Here is a 22235-nt window from a genome sequence, read left to right as displayed (position 1 = left end):
GGAGCTCAGCACACATGGGTGCAAAGCAGATTGGAAAGATGCAGCAGTCAGGCTGAAGGTTTGCAGTGAAGGAATTCCCAAACCCCCTGAGTCTAGCTAGTAATAAGCATTGAAAGGTGAATTGTTGTTTTATTTGAGCCGGGAGATATGGTATTAAATTAAAGGAGCAAAATCCTTTTAGCCAGCTTGCTCTATATACTCTGTATTACAAAGAATAACGTTTTGACCAAAACAGTTAATCTGCACTTTTCTCATAGCTTTATAGAAAAAAAAAAGCTTAGTTGAACAAACTGTTATGAAAGTGATGAGGGAGGGAGAATTTTATTTAGGAGTAAAGGGAAAAATGTTCTAATTGTCCAGGCCAATATTTATCCCTCAGTCAACATTACTACAATCAGAACGAGTTCAGCCTGATGGAATTATAGTAAGGGATATGTGGCTAGGAACAAAAAGAGCCCTAAATTGTCCCTAAAGGGGAGATTCTGTGCTTCAACACACTGGCTGCACGCCAGGAGCCCACATTGGGAAACTTTGCATCCCTAGCCCGTGACTGACATTAATGGATCAGAAATGACAGGGTGGGGCAGGCAGTGTCCCCATACAAACTGGCAGCATGCACTAGGAGAGACAAAGTGGAAACTCTCCCATTCTTGCCATTCTTGATGGTTTAGTGTGGGAAAAGGCAGAAATATCTCCCTGGCCCAATAGGGGGCAGTCTTCTGAGGCTGATGCTGACATGTCGTTGGGGAGAGCAGAGGAAGCTTCCATTTGCAGTTTAATGTGATATAACTAACCTGGGAGCGCTTCACGCAGATACTAGCATTCATATCACCAACACTAATATCCATTGCCTAAATCAGCACAAACATTTGCAAGGTGAAATGCATCCATAAAACAAAAAGAGTACAAATACAGTTCTCCTTAATAACATGAATGAGATTAAAATAACTAAGGAAAAAGGAAGCTGAAAGAGAGGGAGAGTCATCGCTAAACATTGGCCACGACCAAATCTGGTGCTCTGGTCAGACATAATCTTGAGTACCATGTTCATTTAGATGTCAGCCTTGGCACAGTTGGTAGCACTCTTGCCTCTGAGTGAGACAGTCCAGAGACTTGAGCACATAATCTAGGCTGACACTCCTGTGCAGTACTGTGGGACCAATGCACTGTCAGGAGTGGTGTCTTTCAGGTGAGACATTAAAACAAGGCTGTCTGTTCTCTTGGGTGGATGAGAAAGATCCCATCGCAGTATTCTGAAGAAGAGCAGGGGCGTTCTCCAGGTGTCCTGGCATAGTATTTATCCCTCATCAGACATCACTAAAAAACAAATTATCTGGTCATTAACACATTGCTATTTGTGGAAGCTTGCTGTGCATAAAATTGGCCTCTGCCTACACTTCAAAAGTACTTCATTGGCTGCTTGGGATGTCCTGAGGTCATGAAAGGCACTATAGAAATACAAAGTCCTTTCCAATCCTTTATTTCTGGTCATCGAAAAACAAGGGAGTCATTTGAGCACTAGAGCCAGTGCAGAGAGCCACAAGGTTAGTCCCTTGTTGTAGAGATGTGATTTATGAGGAAAGACTGGACAAACTCAGCCTGGAAAGGAGGCGCCTGAGCAGTGATGTTATAGAGGCAGTTAAGATTGTTAAGAGAATGGAAATGGTAAACCGAGAATTAGTTACATTATTTTAAAAGTGCACAGTAAGACGTGTTCTAACTCACTGAATTCAATAGAGAATATAATTGGGGGGGGGGGGAGCGGGGGCTGCAAAACCAGCAATGCAACCCAATCTCGTCAGTTTCCCAAAGGATGGGTTTGGTTAAAATTGCCCCAATGTGCTAAAAAGTCAACACAAACAGAAAAATATAAAAATCTGTTGACCCTCAGAGATCCCCTGGTAATTCCGTTAAGGTCTACAGTTCCTAGTTTGAAAACACATGTTCGAAGTTACCTCTTTATAAGGGAACAGAATGGCAAGCTATCAAATATTATCTTTGAGTAATATTTAGGGTTTCATAAATTAAATTAATTCCACTAAATTGCCCATGGTGTTACCCTCAGTCAGCTAATGAATGTAAGATGAAAAAGGATTCGAGAGACTTCACTGCAACGCTTCATCTACTGGCCAGACCTTGCAATTACATCGTTACAGGCCACTGTTTACATACAGAATTTCCATACTAAGTGTGTACATATGCAATTTTAATGTTAAAGGTTGACATAAAAGTGTGACCTAAAATTATGAAAACTGAAGGCTGGACAGAAAGTGCCCATGCACATAAGATTGTTAATAATATATAGATACAGGGAATGATTCCATGAAATGATACTTTCAACGGGAAGTGGTGTACACAAGGGCTATGCTACCCGTGAGTTCCTGAGATACGCTGCCTATGAGAACTGTTCTCCTCAGGGAGTGCATCATTGTGGAATTACCCCCTTTAGAGTGACACACTATATTAGTATTACGGGGTATATGATTTAAATTGTTTGGTCAGGTGAAATGGTGCTAGGTGATATTAATGTGCTTGTATGAAATTAATCTGTCTGATATTTTAATGAAAGTGTTAAACCATTTAAAAAAGGATGGAAAAAGCTCTCCCCTGGGTGTGTCAATTCCAATACAGTTGGTAGCTGTGTGCTACTGTCATAAATTTGCTGCATTTGGCATTTTATGGCACTGTTATCTCTGCTGCAGTAAATCACGTATAAACACTCAGAGATTAAGTTTCTACTCAAGCTTTCAAAATCTGCCTTTCTTTAGGTGACCCGGGGTCTAAAATAAAGCATTGGTGATGAGCCTTCACGGGAGATATATTTGTAGAACCTGCCGTCTCCTGCGAGGTTAACGTTGACATCAAGGCTGGCGGCTGGTGATTGGGGACCCAGCTCAGCACATTGTGAATGAAGGCCCCAGAACTCATTGCTGCTCAGCATAATGACTGACCCTTCAGAGCAGCTCCATCTCTCCAACCTTAGAGGGAATTGGGAATCGATTCTGGTTTACCTCTCTACAAGGTAACTCCTGATTTATTGCAGAAGAAGAAAGTCTGTGTAACTTCCCCTTAAGTTACTCAGCTGGTGAAAGTTACTGCCCAATGTTGAACTGAGCCATACAGATTAAGAAGATAAGAATCCAGGTGAGGGAGGCCATTGGGCCCACCTACCTCATTCTTCTGTCTAAACCTAAAATCCTGATCTCAGTCACAGAGCTGAGATTGGTTGTAATGGCCCTTGATGAGGGAAGGCCAGGGCCAATGATCCCTGCAATAAATTGCGGATAGTCAAGTCAGGGCAGGACCTGACCTGGCTGTGATGCCTCCCATGGATGATAAACCAGATGTTCACAAACTAAGCTTACATATGAAGAATGGCCACTTGGGCGAGGCAATGGATTGCAGCTGCTACCTGTGGAACCGTACCCCAGGTAGAGTCAATGCTTTCAGGGGAGGAAGGGAGAAAATTGTAGGCAAAGGAAAACAGACAAGGGGAGGCCGCCTCTGTTGTCGCAATCTTACATTCCTGGTGAAGCTTTTTCACTTATCTAACTCCGGATCACACCTTTGGATGGCTGTCACTCAGATCTGCAGGATGTAGGGGTGGTGAACAAGTATCATCACATTGCTGTGTATTTTGCTTGTGACAGGCCGAAGTGAAGGCCTGTCTTTTCAATGCTGGGCACAAGGGACCCTTTCAGGCCCAGAAGTCTAGCATTCTTGTGACGGCGATGAGGGCCCAGAATATTTTTGTTTTGTACACCAGAACCTGCGTAAGTGCTAACTGACTGCAGTCTCGTACAGGCTGGAGAAAAAAAAGAGGTGCGCAGGCAGCATGGAGGCAGCCTGCATCCCAGGCTGTTGCAGGCCTCCAAGATGCTAGTGAATCCATGGCTGGAAAGTTGGCTGGGTTCAGGTGCACATCTCCACAGTGGGTGGAAGTCTTGCCCCCACACCTCTCCGAAATGTGACCCGACAATGGAGGGCAGAAGATATGAGCCAAAAACTCAGAGGAACAAGGAAATGCTTTCCAACAAAAGACACTAATGAGTACAGGCTAGTGTCCATGTTCAGTCCGTGGTCTGAGCTGTATTAGCTAATCTCATCTGGAGAGGTACAGTTAGGGTCGGCAACTCTGGTTGAACGTATTCCTGGAGGTTTCATCACATGACCTCTCACCTCCAATCACACTGCCTGGTCAGCCTTTTACTCCATCGCCAATATTTTTTTATAACTAACAAATAAAAATGTTCAAAGAAAATGAAAAGAATAAACACATCATCATTTTAATGCCCCCTATAATTTTTCTCCCGGTTTGCTCGAAGCAGTGTTAAGGAGCTTAATCTTTACTTTCTGTAGGATTAGTGACCCAACCTGTGCTGAAGGCCAAAAACAAAAATGCAGAAGGAGGAAAATAAAAGAAAATTCAAAGAAGTGGTTGTAAGACATGAGACAGAAGGAGTCGACAGGGTTGAGGGGAGCTAAGTTACCAAAATGTGTCTGTCAAGTACCTGAAGGCATTGGAACAGTTTTGTTGGACTTAATAGTGTCTGCAAGAGGGGAAGTGGGACCGATTCCAGCAAAAAAACACTTGCATTTACATAGCACCTTTCACAACCTCAGGATTTCCCAAAGCACTTTACAGCCAATTAAGATTTTTGAAGTGTAGACACTGTTGTCATGTAGGAAACACGGCAGCCAATTTGCACACAGCAAACTCCCACAAACAGCAATGAGATAATGATCGGATAACTTTCACTATTGATGAAGTCCAGCACTTTGGCCCTTGGCCTTCCACCTAAGTTTTCTCAGCTGTAAACAAGGTCGGCACTGGCTATAGCTCGAGAACACTGTTACCAGGGCCCCGGTCCAACAGCAGATGGCAATATGCTACTGCAGCAATATTCTGGCTGTATTTCCACAGTGCCCTCAACATCTGGAAATGCTTCTGGTGATATAGTGTCCTCTTACTGGGCAGGAATGAGCCTAAGCATTTTACTCATTGACTATGAAACCTGATCCATAGATATACTACCAAGGACTTAAGTCAAACCAGAATGCCTGTTAAACCATTATCTGTCTGGGTCTGGAGCTAGTTAGGAATATCCTACTATGAATTAAATGTAAAGTGACGTGCTTCTGTCTAGGAATCTTTGCCTCCAGTTAAGCTGTGTTGGTGGTAGGCTGCCCACTCACATTAGTCTAAGGTCTCCTTCACTCCTCTGGTTGCTCGTACTGTCGAGCCTGGCTCAGAAGGCCTCTTTACAGTGTCCCCTTTCAAGCAGGCCCCAATTGTTTTGTCCCAGTTAACTTTCTGAGCACTACTTTCACGTCAGTGATTTGCACAAAACAAAGCAAAGTAAATAAATAATATGTTGTTGTGGCCCCCAAATGCTTTGATTTCCTATTAATTATTAATAAACAAGCACTCCGGCGTGAATATAAATTGTTGCGAATTGCCACTCCGTGCTGGCTATTGAAAAACATTTTTATTCATTTATTTATGCAAAAGTGGAAGAAAAAGCGCATTGTTGTTAGGATGGAAAATTCTGGATTCGGAATGTCGGAATGACACAGTGTTGGTAGGGAAAGGTGGCTTTCTAAGGGGACTCTTCTGTAAATTGGAGAATGCAGAGATTTCTGAAAAGCAGGAATGTCGTATCTCCAAGAATATTAAACACACATTACCTTGAAAGTTAAGCCTCACGATCTCCATTTCCTGCATCATCAGGTTGGAGCTCGGAATTTGTGCTTCTCATCTTGGACTTGCTAAAGGTTAAATAGCTTTTTTGCCACAAATGTTCTCCCCTCCTTTCCAGAAGGTGCCCCCGAAGGGGTACGATTCTGCCGGTGCTGACAGCTTTCCCTTATTGTGCCCAAGCAGCTGTTCTTCATGTATGAGTCTTGGTAATAAGTGTCATTAGGCTCTTTTGACTGTGGAGGCAAGCATGATCCTGACACCAACACGTGTTCGCTTTCCAGCAGAAGTCACTGCATAGCAATCAGGGCATCAAGGGTGCTGAGGCAAATCAAAGTGTCTCGACTGCTGACCCTGCTGAGAGAAGCCAACTCAACACAGGTCGGATATTGGATGTGGGACCTTCCTGGTCTGTTCCACACCAAGTGCTGCATTTAAACCATCAGGTAGCTAGATAAATGTCCATTAATGAATTAATGTGTCATGCCTTTATCAATCCCACTGCTTGTAGTGGTGAGGTGTCTCTCCATTTTAATTATTACGCATTCCCCAGGTGTGCGCAAGTTGCCTGCCACCTTTCCCACATTGCAGCAGTGACTACATTTCAGAAGTACTTCATTGGCTGTAAAGCGCTTTGAAACGTCCGGTGGTCATGAAAGGCGCTATATAAATGCAAGTTTTTCTTTCTTTTTATCATTGCAACTGACTGTAATAAATAATAGCTTCTCACATTCAACAACTTAACTTGCACTCACATATTACCTATAATAATGCTCTAAAATGTCCCAACTTAGGAGGAGTTCAAAGGACTGGAGAGGTGATCAAAGGAGACATCAAAGAGGTAGGTTTTGAGGAGGCTTTTTAAGTTGGAAGAAATGTATCAAAGAAGAGATTTAGGAAGAAAATTTCAGAGTGCAGGACAAGAAGGGTTTTTTAAATCTTCTTTTATCTTGCATTTTGAACGTTTGAGTAACTTTTATGCTGATTAAAGTGAAAAATATCAATTCGATAAATTGATACACTTTTTCAATCTTTGTCATTCGATATTAACACCAAAGTTGAACGCACAAACTTCTGACTCAGAAGGTCTGGACAGCTTTTTGCTGTGACCATTGGCCAATAAGAAGGAGATAAAGACTGCCCAAACTCATTTGAAGTAGGGCTTTAAAGCTGGAAGAGAGAGGGCTTTTATTCCATCAGTCTAGGCTGCATTTCACCAGATCTAAAGCAGCATCGTACACCACTCAGCATCCTGGATTGAAAGGGTTAAAGTTATGCATGTTATTTCTATCTTAATCTACGCTTCTTGTATGTGTTTCATTCTTCAGAAACATGTGAATGTTGATGTTATGAACTGAAGAATCCTGGAGAAACAGCAAAAGGACTTTAAACCCAAAGAGCTTCTCCCTAGGGACCAGCAAAAGGCAGACATCTGACCAATGTATTTGAAATCACAGGCAACAGGTTTACAATGTTAAAAAAACACAATTTCTCCATAATTGAAATTCAATCGCCTTTCCAATCTTGCTATGTAGCATTGGTGTTTGTATTGACTCAACTGAGGATCAATAATGAAAACAAATCCATTTGATTTGATGTGAATTAATGATGGGCCTCTGAAAGGGGAAGTTCATTGATGGGTATATACAATGATGCATCTCTTAAAGGGCCACATCACTGCTACCTACGTACATGCTCAAAGAGTTCCTCATGGTAGTGAAATATTTTGGAACATATTAGTTTCAGAACTGTCTTCACTGTAAAGACTCCATTTTTCCTGGGCTGACTGTGTCAATGAGAGACCAGGACACAGAGATCTCCGATACTGCGGAGCAGATACTCTGATGCAACAAACTGTTACTCCTGCTCCCACATGTTGCTTGTCATGATGAATGGTTTCATGATTTTAAGGGAAATCATAAGGGATACCTCATAAACAAAAACTTTCAAAATAATACACCAGTGAAGCTGTTTGCATATTAATGATGGTACAGGGAGGACTCTAAGGGGTAGAAATTTGTCTTTGTCGGTAGGCTGCCTGTTACACTCCCCGCCCTATATTCAGTCTACTGAAGTCAATAGGACTGAATTTCAAGCTTATAACATAAAGACGAATTTCTATCCCTATGGGTCAGCGTCTATCAGTAATGGTACAGTGCGGTCTCTATGGGTCAGTGTCTATCAGTGATGGTACAGTGTGGTCTCTATGGGTCAGTGTCTATCAGTGATGGTACAGTGTGGTCTCTATGGGTCAGTGTCTATCAGTGATGGTACAGTGTGGTCTCTATGGGTCAATGTCTATCAGTGATGGTACAGTGTGGTCTCTATGGGTCAGTGTCTATCAGTGATGGTACAGTGTGGTCTCTATGGATCAATGTCTATCATTGGTACAGTGTGGTCTCTATGGGTCAGTATCTATCAGTGATGGTACAGTGTGGTCTCTATGGGTCAGTGTCTATCAGTGATGGTACAGTGTGGTCTCTATGAGTCAATGTCTATCAGTGATGGTACAGTGTGGACTTTATGGGGCTGAAATTGCGCAGTGCCAGTTAGTGTGCGGGCGTGGCGGCCAGTGGATTTGCCTACTGGAGTCCGGCTCAGCACCGGAGCCTGAGATCTTTCAAAACCAAAAAGGGTACCACTCACTCAATGTCCAATTGGTGTGCGACCACAGACGCACAATAATAGCTGCTAATGCCCGCTATCCTGGCAGCAGTAACGATACCTTCACCCAGCGCCAGACTGGTGTGCCAGCTCTGTTCCAGCCACCCAATGCAGCTCCCAGCTAGCTCCTCAGAGACAAGGGCTCCTGCTATGCACATGGCTCATGACTCCCCTCCGCAACCCCACCACTCTTGCCCAGCACTCTTACAATGACAGTCACGCCGCCACCATCATTGAGCAGACCATCGGAGTGCGGAGGCAACGGTTCCGCTGCCTTGACCGATCAGGAGAAGTCCTGCAGTACTTGCCTGACCGGGTGTCTGTGTTCGTCGATGTCTGCTGTATGCTCCACAATCTGGCAATCATGAGGGCACAGCCATTGCCCGAAGACATAGCCGAGAGCCTGTCGCAAATGGTAAGGAGCATGGAGGAGTCCGCCTTCCATATTGTACACAGCTCTGAGCACACCATAGAGCCCATCATTTCCAGTGTGCAGACGATGGTGGACTTCCAGATGGACAGTGCAGATCCAGACGAAATGAGGCGTCTCATGGGCGATTTGGCAGCTTCTATTAGGGCACAGGCGGAAGCAACGCAATGTCTTGCTGCTGCAATAGAGCCAATGGTTGCTCGCATGGATGCTCAAACTGCTGTCATGCAGTCTCAGCATGATGCCACGCAAGCCCTGATTACTGCCATCGCCGCTGGGTCCATCACGGTCCATCGGGGATCACATGGTGTCACAGCAGCCCAGCAATCTGTGGTCCATCAGATTGGTGGGGATGCCATTGTTCCAATCATTTCTGAGTGCAAGGCCATCACCCTTTGTTCAAATGTCTCCCCAATGAGGTCCTCATCTGATTCCTGTGGAATAGAACTCGTCCGTGAACTCGCCCTCCAGGGAGCTGGCTCCCGAGCCTGCTGCAGCCCCTTGACCCTGCTGCAGCCTACTAGGCCCCAGTGCATCACCCAGTGCAGACCCCTATGCTAAGCTCAACTGCAATGACCGCGTACTCCCAGTATCTGAGCTGGTGCGTGCGAGTGTGAGAAGCAGTGACGTGGTGCTTGCATCGTCCTCTTCCTCCTCCCGCTCCTTCTCCTACCCCATTTCTTCTCCCTGCAGACTGGGTTGGGGGGGTGGCTCAGGAACAAACTGGGCCGCGCCCGGGGTATTGTCTGAAAGCACAAATGGCACAAGAGTGGCGTTAAGGTGAGGGAAGGGGGAGCAGGTATGCAGGAAGAAAGGTGGTCAGAATGTGGAGCGGCTAAATGAAAAGGCCTTCTGCTTAAAGTGGAAGGTGGGATGAGAAGAAGGCTTTCACTTACCAATGTTGGCCCTAGCGGGCTTGGCGGTGCCCAACTGCCACGGGGACAGCCACCTGGAGGCCCATAAGGCGAAGTACTTGCTCCTCCAGGTCCATGAGATGGCACAGCTCAGACTCCCCCCTCCTGTTTGCTGCTGCTGCCTGTTATGTGCCATCTTGACCTGCAAAAGGAAGCTTGGTGAGTCACAGTGCACTTATGTATGTGGAAGAAATACATGGCAGCTTAAGCAGCTGTGATTCTAAGCAAAGCTTCAAATGAGACAATAATTGTGAGTAGGCCCACATCCTGAGTTAAATGCTGGTTTGCTGAGGCTAGCGGCTGCCATGTATGAGTTGTGGGAACATACAGAGGTCACAGGTTCATAGGTAAGAGTTGGGGGAACATGTACTCACTTTAACCAGATGAGTGAGGTCGCAGAACCTTTTGCGACACTGTGTGTGTGTACGGTCAAGGACGGAGGTGCCCGATACCTCGGTGCCACCTCTGCCCAGAGAGCTCTGAGAAGCTGTGGAGTGGCCCTCCCAGCTGGCAGGAATAGGATGCTCCTCCGGTCTTCCACTGCCCCCACCAGTGTCTCCAATTCGCTTCTGAGAACCGCGTGGCCCTTGTACTGCCTCTCCCAGCTGCCATGATGGCCCTCAGCAAGCAGCGACTGAACTGTGAGGAACAAGAGAATCAGCTGATCAAACCTGCAAGGCATCCCCTTTAAGAAGCCCAATGACCAGGTAACTTGTTAAGAGCGAATCAAACTCACCTGGAATTAACTGCTCATTTCCACCACCGCTCCTGCATCGCATCTTCAGCGCCACGCGAAGGCCATTTAGCACACCAACAGCGCAGCTCTCAGATTCATGAACAAAGTACCAAAATTAAAAACTTCATCCCGCCCATCTCAGCCGGTGCTAACTTTTCAGGTAATTCGAATTGTGCATCCAAACCCAGCGCAGGGCAATTTTGGACCCTATGGGTCAGCGTCTATCAGTGATGGTACAGTGCGGACTCTATGGGTCAGTGTCTATCAGTGATGGTACAGTGCAGACTCTATGGGTCAGTGTCTATCAGTGAAGGAACAGTGCGGACTCTATGGGTCAGTGTCTATCAGTGATGGTACAGTGCGGACTCTATGGGTCAGTGTCTATCAGTGATGGTACAGTGCGGACTCTATGGGTCAGTGTCTATCAGTGATGGTACAGTGTGGACTCTATGGGTCAGCGTCTATCAGTGATGGTACAGTGCGGACCCTATGGGTCAGCGTCTATCATTGATGGTACAGTGCGGACTCTATGGGTCAGTGTCTATCAGTGATGGAAATGGGAGGAACTTTATGGGCATTGCAATTCCAGCTCTATAAAGTATGTTTAAATACAGCTGAAACTGATGGAGTAAAACTTTCCTCTTCTGTGCTGACTTTAAAGGTTATATGTAAAATAAGCTTAGGGAATCTTATCCAGTTGCTAGTGAATGCAAGTCTACTGCACAAAACCTACCTATAATTCCGCACAGTCTGAGCTTTGCCCTACACTTCACCTTTACTGTAGCTGACCCTGGACGGTTGATGCTCACACTGAGTGCTAAAAGTGGAAACGAACTTTCAGTTGAAAACCTTGACCTCGAAGAGCTCCGAATCCCTATAAACCCGGTAATTAGAAGTCACGGAGGGAATCCCTGCTCTACACAATTCCTTTTTAACTGTTTTATTGGCTGTAAATTTTATTTTTCCTCTCCTGTTCTGAAGGTGGTGACTCTCGCTGGTTGCAGTTCCACAGGCACCCGTCACCCTCCAGTAGCTTGCCCAAGGTCATGTTTCATGTGTGAGGCTAGACAGTACGCATTGACAGGCTTCTCAAGTGGAGTGGAGTGGAGTGGAGTGGAGTGGAGTGGAGTGGAGTGGAGTGGAGGGAACAGGCAGAATGCATCATGACTGAGCCCAACCTAATCAACAATAAATTGCATTTATAAGGCGTCTTTAACGTAGTAAAACATCCATTGGTGCTTCAGAGGAGCGTTATCAAACAAAGTTTGACATATAAGGAGCTATTGGGACAGGTGAAGTAGTTTTTAAGGAGCGTCGTAAAGGTGGAGAGAGGTGGAGAGGTGGAGAGGTTTAGAGATGGAATTCCATTGCTTAGGGCTGAAGGCACAGCTGCCAATGGTGGAGTGAAAGCCCAAACGCAAACACTCTCCAGCAGAAGTAACTTGATAGCCATCGAGCCCTGCCGGACTTTACCCTCCCTTGGGTACTGAGACCATTTGTAGAATATCGATTGCCATCCTGGATGGTTTTTGTTAACTCAGCCAAGAATCAAACCGAACAGCTCCTTGTGCAGTTTTAGGCAGATTATCCTGTTCCTGCCCCTGGACTACTGGATAATTTGAGCACAGTGAATACAGGAAAATCTGGCGAGGAGGAATGCAGACCCATGAGGGAGCCTGCCTATTTTTCCCATTTGTTCAAATTAATGGGTGGAAAAATCTGCTGGACTCCATTAGCAGCATGCACCCCTTCCTGCCCAATGTTCCTGCATTTGGCGCTCCCAGAATCCAAAGGCTACAGGAGTAGGAACAGGAAAATCTCCATCTATGGCTCAGTCTAAACAGGATTGAGGTTTTCCACATGTGTCAATGGGCCAGATGACCTTAAACAAAAAGGTTCTGTTTCATAGTTTTACTCACTGGATCTTTGGACAAGCTACATGGTCATGGGAATATTCAGTACTCGTGGAAAGCAGTGTTATAAAAAAAGGGCAGTGGAAATCTGGAAGTCTCTCCCCCAAAAAGCTGTTGAGGCTTAAGGTCAATTGAAAATGTAAAACCTGAGATTGCTGAATTTTTGTTAGGTAAGGGTATTAAGGGTTATGGAACCAGGGTGGGTAGATGGAGTTAAGATACAGATCAGCCATGATCTAATTGAATGGCAGAACAGGCTTGAGGGGCTGAATGGCCTCCTCCTGTTCCTATGTTCCTAAAAAAGAATACAGCAACACATGGAGAATCCATAGCACAAGTTACTGGAGAAATAAAGACCTGGATTCCAACTGTTAACAAACTAGTCTAATTGAAAACTATCTGGGTATCAATCATGCTGCGGAACACTGGATTTAAATTAATTAAATAATTAATGTTAATTTGATTACAGAGAACTGCTGTTAACTGTCTAAGTGCTGTGCACGTTTTCATAATAATTCAGTTCTCCTTCATGCGGTGTGTCTGTCCATTCTTTTTCCGACACATATCTCCTTTTTAATTCCTTGTTTCCCTTTCCCCTCCAAATGTCTTTCCTTCCCTCCTAAAGGTGTTAAATCAGGCTGGACTACAATTTCACGGGCAGTAGTCCAATTGGTCATTCTTCATGCCTGAGCCAAGACAATGAGTCTGTCATGGAGGGCATCGTAGCCAAACCTAATACTGCCCTCACAGGGGTTCGGTTGTGTATTTATAATCCAGAGGTTATTGTGGTTGTTTGATAATACAAATTCAGTTTAAAAAAAAATCTGGGATTAAAAACTGGTATCAGCTTAAAAGTGACCTTGACGCAGTTGGACTGTCATTAATAAGCAACTGGTTCACTGATGTCCTTCAGGGAAGAAAACCTGCCTCACTTACACAGTCCCACACCAATGACTCTTAACTGTCCTCTGAAGTGTATCACTCAATGGTATGAAACATTGAACAAATAGGGATGCTCACAGACCCGGCGATGCTCACAGTCCCGGACACACCCAGCGATGCTGACAGTCCCAGCGAAGCTCACAGTCCCAGCGACGCTCACAGTCCCAGTATGACACAGTCCCAGCATTGCTCACAGTCCCAGCGACGCTCACAGTCCCAGTATGACACAGTCCCAGCATTGCTCACAGTCCCAGCGCTGCTCACAGTCCCAGTATGACACAGTCTCAGCATTGCTCACAGTCCCAGCGACGCTCACAGTCCCAGTATGACACAGTCCCAGCATTGCTCACAATCCCAGCGACGCTCACAGTCCCAGTATGACACAGTCCCAGCATTGCTCACAGTCCCAGCGACGCTCACAGTCCCAGTATGACACAGTCCCAGCATTGCTCACAGTCCCAGCGACGCTCACAGTCCCAGTATGACACAGTCCCAGCGTTGCTCACAGTCCCAGCGATGCTCACAGTCCCAGTATGACTACTGTCCCAGCGACGCTCACAGACCTGGCGACGTTCACAGTCCCAGTATGACTTCAGTCCCAGCGACGCTCACAGCCCCAGCGATGCTCACAGTCCCAGCGCTGCTCACAGTCCCAGTATGACTACAGTCCCAGCGCTGCTCACAGTCCCAGTATGACTACTGTCCCAGCGATGCTCACAGTCCCAGTATGACTACAGTCCCAGCGATGCTCACAGTCCCAACGACGTTCACAGTCCCAGCGACGCTCAAAGTCCCAGTATGACACAGTCCCAGCGATGCTCACAGTCCCAGCGACGCTCACAGTCCCAGTATGACTACTGTCCCAGCGACGCTCACAGACCTGGCGACGTTCACAGTCCCAGCGATGCTCACAGTCCCAGTATGACTACAGTCCCAGTGACGCTCACAGTCCCAGCGATGCTCACAGTCCCAGTATGACTACTGTCCCAGCGACGTTCACAGTCCCAGCGATGCTCACAGTCCCAGTATGACTACAGTCCCAGCGACGCTCACAGTCCCAGCGATGTTCATAGTCCCAGCGATGCTCACAGTCCCAGTATGACTACAGTCCAGTATGACTATAGTCCCAGTGACGCTCACAGTCCCAGTATGACTGCAGTCCAGTATGACTACTGTCCCAGTGACGCTCACAGTCCCAGCAATGCTCACAGTCCCAGCAATGCTCACAGTCCCAGCAATGCTCACAGTCCCAGTATGACTACAGTCCCAGTATGACTACAGTCCCAGCGACGCTCACAGACCCGGCGATGCTCACAGTCCCAGCGATGCTCACAGTCCCAGTATGACTTCAATCCCAGTAACGCTCACAGTCCTAGCGACGCTCACAGTCCTAGCGACGCTCACAGTCCCAGCGATGCTCACAGTCGCAGTATGACTACAGTCCCAGTATGACTATAGTCCCAGCGATGCTCACAGTCCCAGTGTGACGACAGTCCCAGCGATGCTCCCAGTCCCAGTATGACTACAGTCCCAGTGACGCTCACAGTCCCAGTATGACTACAGTCCCAGTATGACTACAGTCCCAGTATGACCATAGTCCCAGCGATGCTCACAGTCCCAGTATGACTACAGTCCAGGATGACTATAGTCCCAGCGATGCTCACAGTCCCAGCGATGCTCACAGTCCCAGTATGACTACAGTCCCAGCGACGCTCACAGTGCCAGTATGACACAGTCCCAGCGATGCTCACAGTCCCGGCGACGCTCACAGTCCCAGTATATCTACTGTCCCAGCGATGCTCACAGTCCCAGCGACGCTCACAGTCCTAGTATGACTACTGTCCCAGCGACGCTCACAGTCCCAGCGATGCTCTTAGACCTGGCGACGTTCACAGTCCCAGCGATGCTCACAGTCCCAGTATGACTACAGTCCCAGTGACGCTCACAGTCCCAGCGATGCTCACAGTCCCAGTATGACTACTGTCCCAGCGACGTTCACAGTCCCAGCGATGCTCACAGTCCCAGTATGACTACAGTCCCAGTATGACTATAGTCCCAGCGATGCTCACAGTCCCAGTATGACTACAGTCCCAGCGATGCTCACAGTCCCAGCGACGTTCATAGTCCCAGCGATGCTCACAGTCCCAGTATGACTACAGTCCAGTATGACTATAGTCCCAGTGACGCTCACAGTCCCAGTATAACTACAGTCCAGTATGACTACTGTTCCAGCGACGCTCACAGTCCCAGCGATGCTCACAGTCCCAGTATGACTACAGTCCCAGCGACGCTCACAGTCCCAGTATGACTACAGTCCCAGCGACGCTCACAGACCCGGCGATGCTCACAGTCCCAGCGATGCTCACAGTCCCAGTATGACTTCAATCCCAGTAACGCTCACAGTCCTAGCGACGCTCACAGTCCCAGCGACATTCACAGTCCCAGCGATGCTCACAGTCCCAGTATGACTACAGTCCCAGTATGACTATAGTCCCAGCGATGCTCACAGTCCCAGTGTGACGACAGTCCCAGCGATGCTCACAGTCCCAGTATGACTACAGTCCCAATTTGACTATAGTCCCAGCGACGCTCACAGTCCCAGTATGACTACAGTCCCAGTATGACTATAGTCCCAGCGACGCTCACAGTCCCAGCGATGCTCACAGTCCCAGTATGACTACAGTCCCAGCGACGCTCACAGTGTCAGTACGACTACAGTCCCAGCGACGCTCACAGACCCGGCGACGCTCACAGTCCCAGCGATGCTCACAGTCCCAGTATGACTTCAATCCCAGTAACGCTCACAGTCTCAGCGACGCTCACAGTCCCAGCGACATTCACAGTCCCAGCGATGATCACAGTCCCAGTATGACTACAGGCCCAGTATGACTATAGTCCCAGCGATGCTCACAGTCCCAGTGTGACGACAGTCCCAGCGATGCTCACAGTCCCAGTATGACTACAGTCCCAGTATGACTATAGTCCCAGCGACGCTGACAGTCCCAGTGTGACGACAGTCCCAGCGATGCTCACAGTCCCAGTATGACTACAGTCCCAGTATGACTATAGTCCCAGCGACGCTCACAGTCCCAGTATGACTACAGTCCCAGTATGACTATAGTCCCAGCGACGCTCACAGTCCCAGCGATGCTCACAGTCCCAGTATGACTACAGTCCCAGCGACGCTCACAGTGTCAGTACGACTACAGTCCCAGCGACGCTCACAGACCCGGCGACGCTCACAGTCCCAGCGATGCTCACAGTCCCAGTATGACTTCAATCCCAGTAACGCTCACAGTCCCAGCGACGCTCACAGTCCCAGCGACATTCACAGTCCCAGCGATGATCACAGTCCCAGTATGACTACAGGCCCAGTATGACTATAGTCCCAGCGATGCTCACAGTCCCAGTGTGACGACAGTCCCAGCGATGCTCACAGTCCCAGTATGACTACAGTCCCAGTATGACTATAGTCCCAGCGACGCTGACAGTCCCAGTATGACTACAGTCCCAGTATGACTATAGTCCCAGCGACGCTCACAGTCCCAGTATGACTACAGTCCAGTATGACTATAGTCCCAGTGATGCTCACAGTCCCAGTATGACTACAGTCCCAGTATGACTATAGTCCCTGTGATGCTCACAGTCCCAGTATGACTACAGTCCCAGTATGACTATAGTCCCAGTGATACTCACAGTCCCAGTATGACTACAGTCCCAGTATGACTACAGTCCCAGCGACGCTCACAGTTCTAGTATGACTACAGTCTGAGCGACGCTCACAGTTCCAGCGACACTCACAGTCAGTCCCAGTATGACTTCAGTCCCAGCGACGCACACAGTCCCAGCGATGCTCACAGTCCCAGTATGACTACAATCCCAGTATGACTACAGTCCCAGCGACGCTCACAGTCCCAGTATGCCTACAGTCCCAGTATGACTATAGTCCCAGTGACACGCACAGTCCCAGTATGACTACAGTCCCAGCGACGCTCACAGTCCCAGCGACGCTCACAGTTCCAGCGATGCTCACAGTCCCAGTATGACTACAGTCCCAGCGATGCTCACAGTCCCAGTATGACTACAGTCCCAGCGATGCTCACAGTCCCAGTATGACTACAGTCCCAGCGATGCTCACAGTCCCAGTATGACTACAGTCCCAGCGACGCTCACAGTCCCAGTATGACTACAGTCCCAGTGACACTCACAGTCCTAGTATGACTACAGTCCCAGCTAAGCTCACAGTCCCAGCGACGCTTACAGTCCCAGCGACACTCAGTTCCAGTGACACTCACAGTTCCAGTACGACTACAGTCCCACCGACGCTCACAGTCCCAGCAATGCCCATATCCTGAGAATGAATAGAAAAAAAATCAACATTCAAACACAGCAGGGGCCACTGGATAATGACTGGATGTGGGAACCTGCTCGTTGCCATGCCCCACAGCTCCCCACCATCACCTCGGTCTTCCGAGACCAGGAAGTCAGTTTTGCATCTACACTGCTACTCCCTGCTAACCCCATTGTGGTTCTTTTCTAACTCGCTTTAAAAATGCAATGGAACCATGGTGTTTGTTGAGGAATTAATATTGTGCCACGGACTGAAATGGAAAATCATTTCTTCACTGTTTAAAGAAAAAATCAGAGCTCTTACCAGTTTACTTTTGACAAACATTGTCTGCAACAGTTATTTCTAGAAGTCATATAAATCATTCTACGATTCTGGTGAAATATGTGTTTTAAAATAATCTTTATAGACATCTCATATCAATCATGATGCCCGTTGCACATTGCTCCACAGGGTATTACAGACCGAGTGAATGTGCACATTTACAGTGACAGCAACACTCCTGGCCCCATCCTCATCCACTTGACCCTCACAGAGCAGCTTTACTTCCGCAGATGAGTCTCAACCATGAGTGTCAACAGGCTATTCATTTGTATGGGGCTTCTTAGCAAACTCTGGTCCTATCCTGGCCCACTGCTCTTCCTGTGAGGTCAATCAGGCAATTACTGCAGAAAATCAGAACCAGATTGGCAAATGCTGCAGTGATATTATCCGTTGCAAGCAATGCCCTCTGCAGTAAATAATGTGCCCAATATTGGCTGGATAGATGGTGGGGAAATGAGCAGTTTTTTTTATGCAGCGAATTGCTATGATCTGAAAGAGTGGTGGAAGCAGATTCAATAGTAATTTTCTAAAGGGAATTCGATATATACAGTACTTGAACAGGAGAAAATTGCAGGGCTATGGGGAAAGAGCAGGGGAGATAGTAGCAGGGACTAATTGGATAACTCTTTCAAAGGGCCGGCACAGGCACGATGGGCCGAATGGCTTCCTTCCGTGCTGTATGATTCTATGATTCTATGACCCTGATAATCCTTGCATCCCATGAGGTGTTGTGTTTAGTAACTCAACTGAAAACTGCTTAAATGCAAAGTTCAATGTTATTCAAGACTGGGATTGGAACATGAGCTCTGTGAATACCATTGGAACTCAAAACCTGCGAGTGTCATTGGAGCTCGGAGCCTGAAAGTGAGATTGGAAGCTGAACCCTGTGAATGGGCTTGGAATTCAAGCCCTGTGAACTGGACTTGAACTCAGTTCTATGAATGAATTTGGAACGTGGGCTTCAGAATGGGATTCTATGAACAGAACTGTAACTCACCCAAGGATGGGATCATAAGGTAGATTTACCAGTCCTGAACTTCCATCAAGGAGTTGTGCTCGAAGGGAGGGTAGAATGGAGAATCAGCAGTACAGTGGTGTAGCTCTATCTCTGACATACGATACTAGTAGGACTGCAGGATTGTTAAATTTATCATTTGTTATTATCCAGCTAAATAATGGAAGAGATAAACAGAGGTAAATGTTGAAAGTAAATCATTCAAGCTTCATTTTTAGAAAGGTTTAGTAGAACAGACACCCTTGTATTCATCTGATTTGGTTTTATTCATGCTGTTTGCCATTGGACAACACAATCCAGGAAATTGGAGATTGGACACAGGCAATTGTCCAACTTAGCACTTAATCAGCACAGACACTATGGGCCGAATGGCCTCCTTCTGTGTCATAATTTTTCTATGATTCTATGATTCTAGTGAACAGCCTTGCCCACTAGAAGCACATATTGGCAATTCAGACATGTGGTACATGATTTTCTGACCATCATTTATTTACATTGAAAAAGTGCTGTAAATGTTCAAAAATTCAAGTTTGCAACACACTCTGAAACTTCCTCTCCAAACCTCTCGCACTGCTGCCTCGGCCCTCCTTCAAAAACTTCCTCAAAACCTTTCCCTTTCACCATGCCTTTGGTCACCTCCCCCAAATTCTTCTCCTGCAACTGCTCTTGCCTCCGTTTTTGCCTCCGCGAAGCACTTTGGGATATTTTACAATGCTTATACAAGTGCAAGTTGGTGTTGTTCAGCACACAGACATGCAGTGATAAAATGCCTGCTGTGTTTCCAAAAGCTTGCAGAATTGTCTTTTGGCAGTCTTGATATATTTGCGGCCTTTTGGTGTTGGGACTCATCTCCCCCCGCCGCGCGCCACCCCCCCCCATTCACACTTGGTCACTCTGAGTCGGTTGGCTAGAGGCAGATTTATATCCTCCTGTCACATCCAATAGTGAGTTAGCTCCCCTTATATTAGTGCTTAGTTACAATGACAAACATCTGATTGGTAGCAGCCAGGTGATTGATGGTTATTTGCTGAAGAGTAAAAGTGTTGGACCAGGACATAATAATGTGACATTAATCGTGCATTGAGAGCCAGGATGATTGTCTTACTTCAGTAGGTCCATATTTGACCTTGCCTGCACGCTAGGCGGCTTCCATGGCCAAGCCTGCATCTGACATAATAGTAATAAAAAAAATGAAATGGAAAACACAGATTTCCATCATCTTCTGTGAAAGATGTAAAAATATAAAGTTGGCTCAAGGGATTACACAAAATGTTCTTTTGCAAATTTAAAATCAAAGCAGCCACTGGAAGCAGAGTAATAACAGTGATGAAAACTGTTATTAAAGACATTATCAGAACATGGTTACAGTTGAATTGGATAGCTCATCTATTTTTAATACTATAATTTTTAGTTCTACCAACACATCAGTAGTAAGCATATGAATGTACTTTTAATATCTTGATGATTTTTCTGCTTTTTTTCTGCTTGTTTGAATATTATTTCCAGTCATTTGCCACAACCACTACACCAGACCCATTGTGATACGGATAGTCCTTCTCCCCTCCCTGACAGCCAAAAAAGACAGCTTTCTAAAATTTGTTCTTAAGATGTGGGTGATGCTGGCATTTATTGCTCATCTCCAGTTGATCATAGTGATTATTTTCACAACTGAATGGCTTGTGAGGCTACTTCAAAAGGCATTAAGAGTTGACCACATAGTGTGTGATTGCAGTTACGTGTAGGCAAGGCTAGGTAGGAGTGGCAGGGTCCCTTCCCTGAAGGACGTTTGTGAACCAGTTGGGTTTGGAGACATACCCACCAGACCATACATACCTACCTTATCCAGCTGTGACTACAACGGACTGAATACAAAGGCATTATAGGTCCACCAGACAATTGGATACTTTCTCACTGGCAAAAAAAAACCTTGGTGAGCCAACACAATGAAAAATGTTTACGCATCAAAGCAACAAAAAACATCTACTTTTTCCATCACTCCCAGTTCTGACCTCTGAGATCAATTGGGGCCAGCCCTATTAAGATAGAGTCAAACTATTTGACATGACAAACAAAAAAATATCCTGCACAAGTGCCACTATTTTCCACAAAGGGACAGACCAAAAGAGTCTGGATTAAGCCAGTTTGGATTTATACAGATAAGTCTGCATTTGGTCCAATTTAGACTAGCTGGCATTCTTCCATAAAGCCCTCATCCCAAAAAAGAGCCTGTCTGAACTATATTAACAACAACAATAACAATAACTTGCATTTATATAGCATCATTAACACAGTAAAACATCCTAAAGTGCTTCACAGGAGCGTTATCAAACAAAATTTCACACAGAGCCATATAAAATATATTAGGGCAGGTGACCAAAAGCTTGGTCCAAAAGGTCAATTTTAATAAGTGGCACAAAGGAGGAGAGAGAGGTAGAGAGATAGAGAGGCAGAGAGGTTTAGGGAGGGGATTCCAGGGCTTAGGGCCTAGAAAGCTGAAGGTATGGACCCCAATGGTGGGAGTGAAGGAAATTGGGGATGTGCAAGAGGCCAGAGTTGAAAAATGCAAAATTCTCTGAGGCTTATAGGACTGGAGGAGGTAACAGAAATAGCGAGGGGTGGGGCCATAAAGGGATTTGAACACAAGGATCAGAATTTAAAATTTGAAGCGTTGCTGGACCGGAAGCTAAAGCTGATCGGCATGCACAGGGGTGATGGGCGAACGGGACTTGATTCAAGTTAGGATATGGGCAGCAGAGTTTTGGATGAGCTCAAGTTTATGGAGGGTGGAAGATGGGAGGCTGACCAGGAGAGCTTTACAATAACAACAACAACAAATTGTATTTATATAGCGCCTTGCACGTAGTGAAACATCCCAATGCGCTTCACAGGAGCACTATGAGATAAAAATTTGACACCGAGCCGTATAAGTAGAAATTAGCGTAGGTGACCAAAAAGCTTGGTCAAAGAGGTATGTTTTAAGGAGCGTCTTGAAGGAGGAAAGAGAGGTAGAGAGACGGAGAGGTTTAGGCAGGGAGCTCCAGAGCTTGGGGCATAGGCAACAGAAGGCACGGCCATCAATGGTTGAGCCATTATAATCAGGGATGCTCAAGAGGGCAGAATTAGAGGAGCGCAGACATCTTGGGGGGTTGTGGGGCTGGAGGAGATTACAGAGATAGGGAGGGGTGGGGCCATGGGGGTATTTGAAAATAACGATGAGAGATGAGTCTCGAGGTAACAAAAGCATGGATGAG

The 22235-nt window shown here is 46.5% G+C and overlaps 1 protein-coding gene across 9 annotated transcripts in view; it reads right to left on the bottom strand.

Annotated features, from left to right (window-relative positions):
- LOC139229314 (butyrophilin-like protein 2) overlaps positions 1 to 22235 on the bottom strand; it is a 549799-nt gene that overhangs the window by 93886 nt on the left and 433678 nt on the right. The window lies entirely within an intron of this gene.

The sequence above is a fragment of the Pristiophorus japonicus genome, chromosome 18 (genome assembly GCF_044704955.1).
Source record: "Pristiophorus japonicus isolate sPriJap1 chromosome 18, sPriJap1.hap1, whole genome shotgun sequence".
In the NCBI taxonomy this organism is placed as follows: Eukaryota; Metazoa; Chordata; class Chondrichthyes; family Pristiophoridae; genus Pristiophorus; species Pristiophorus japonicus.
Note: the sequence above shows the minus strand (reverse complement) of the source record. Positions and strands in the feature narration are given on the sequence as shown.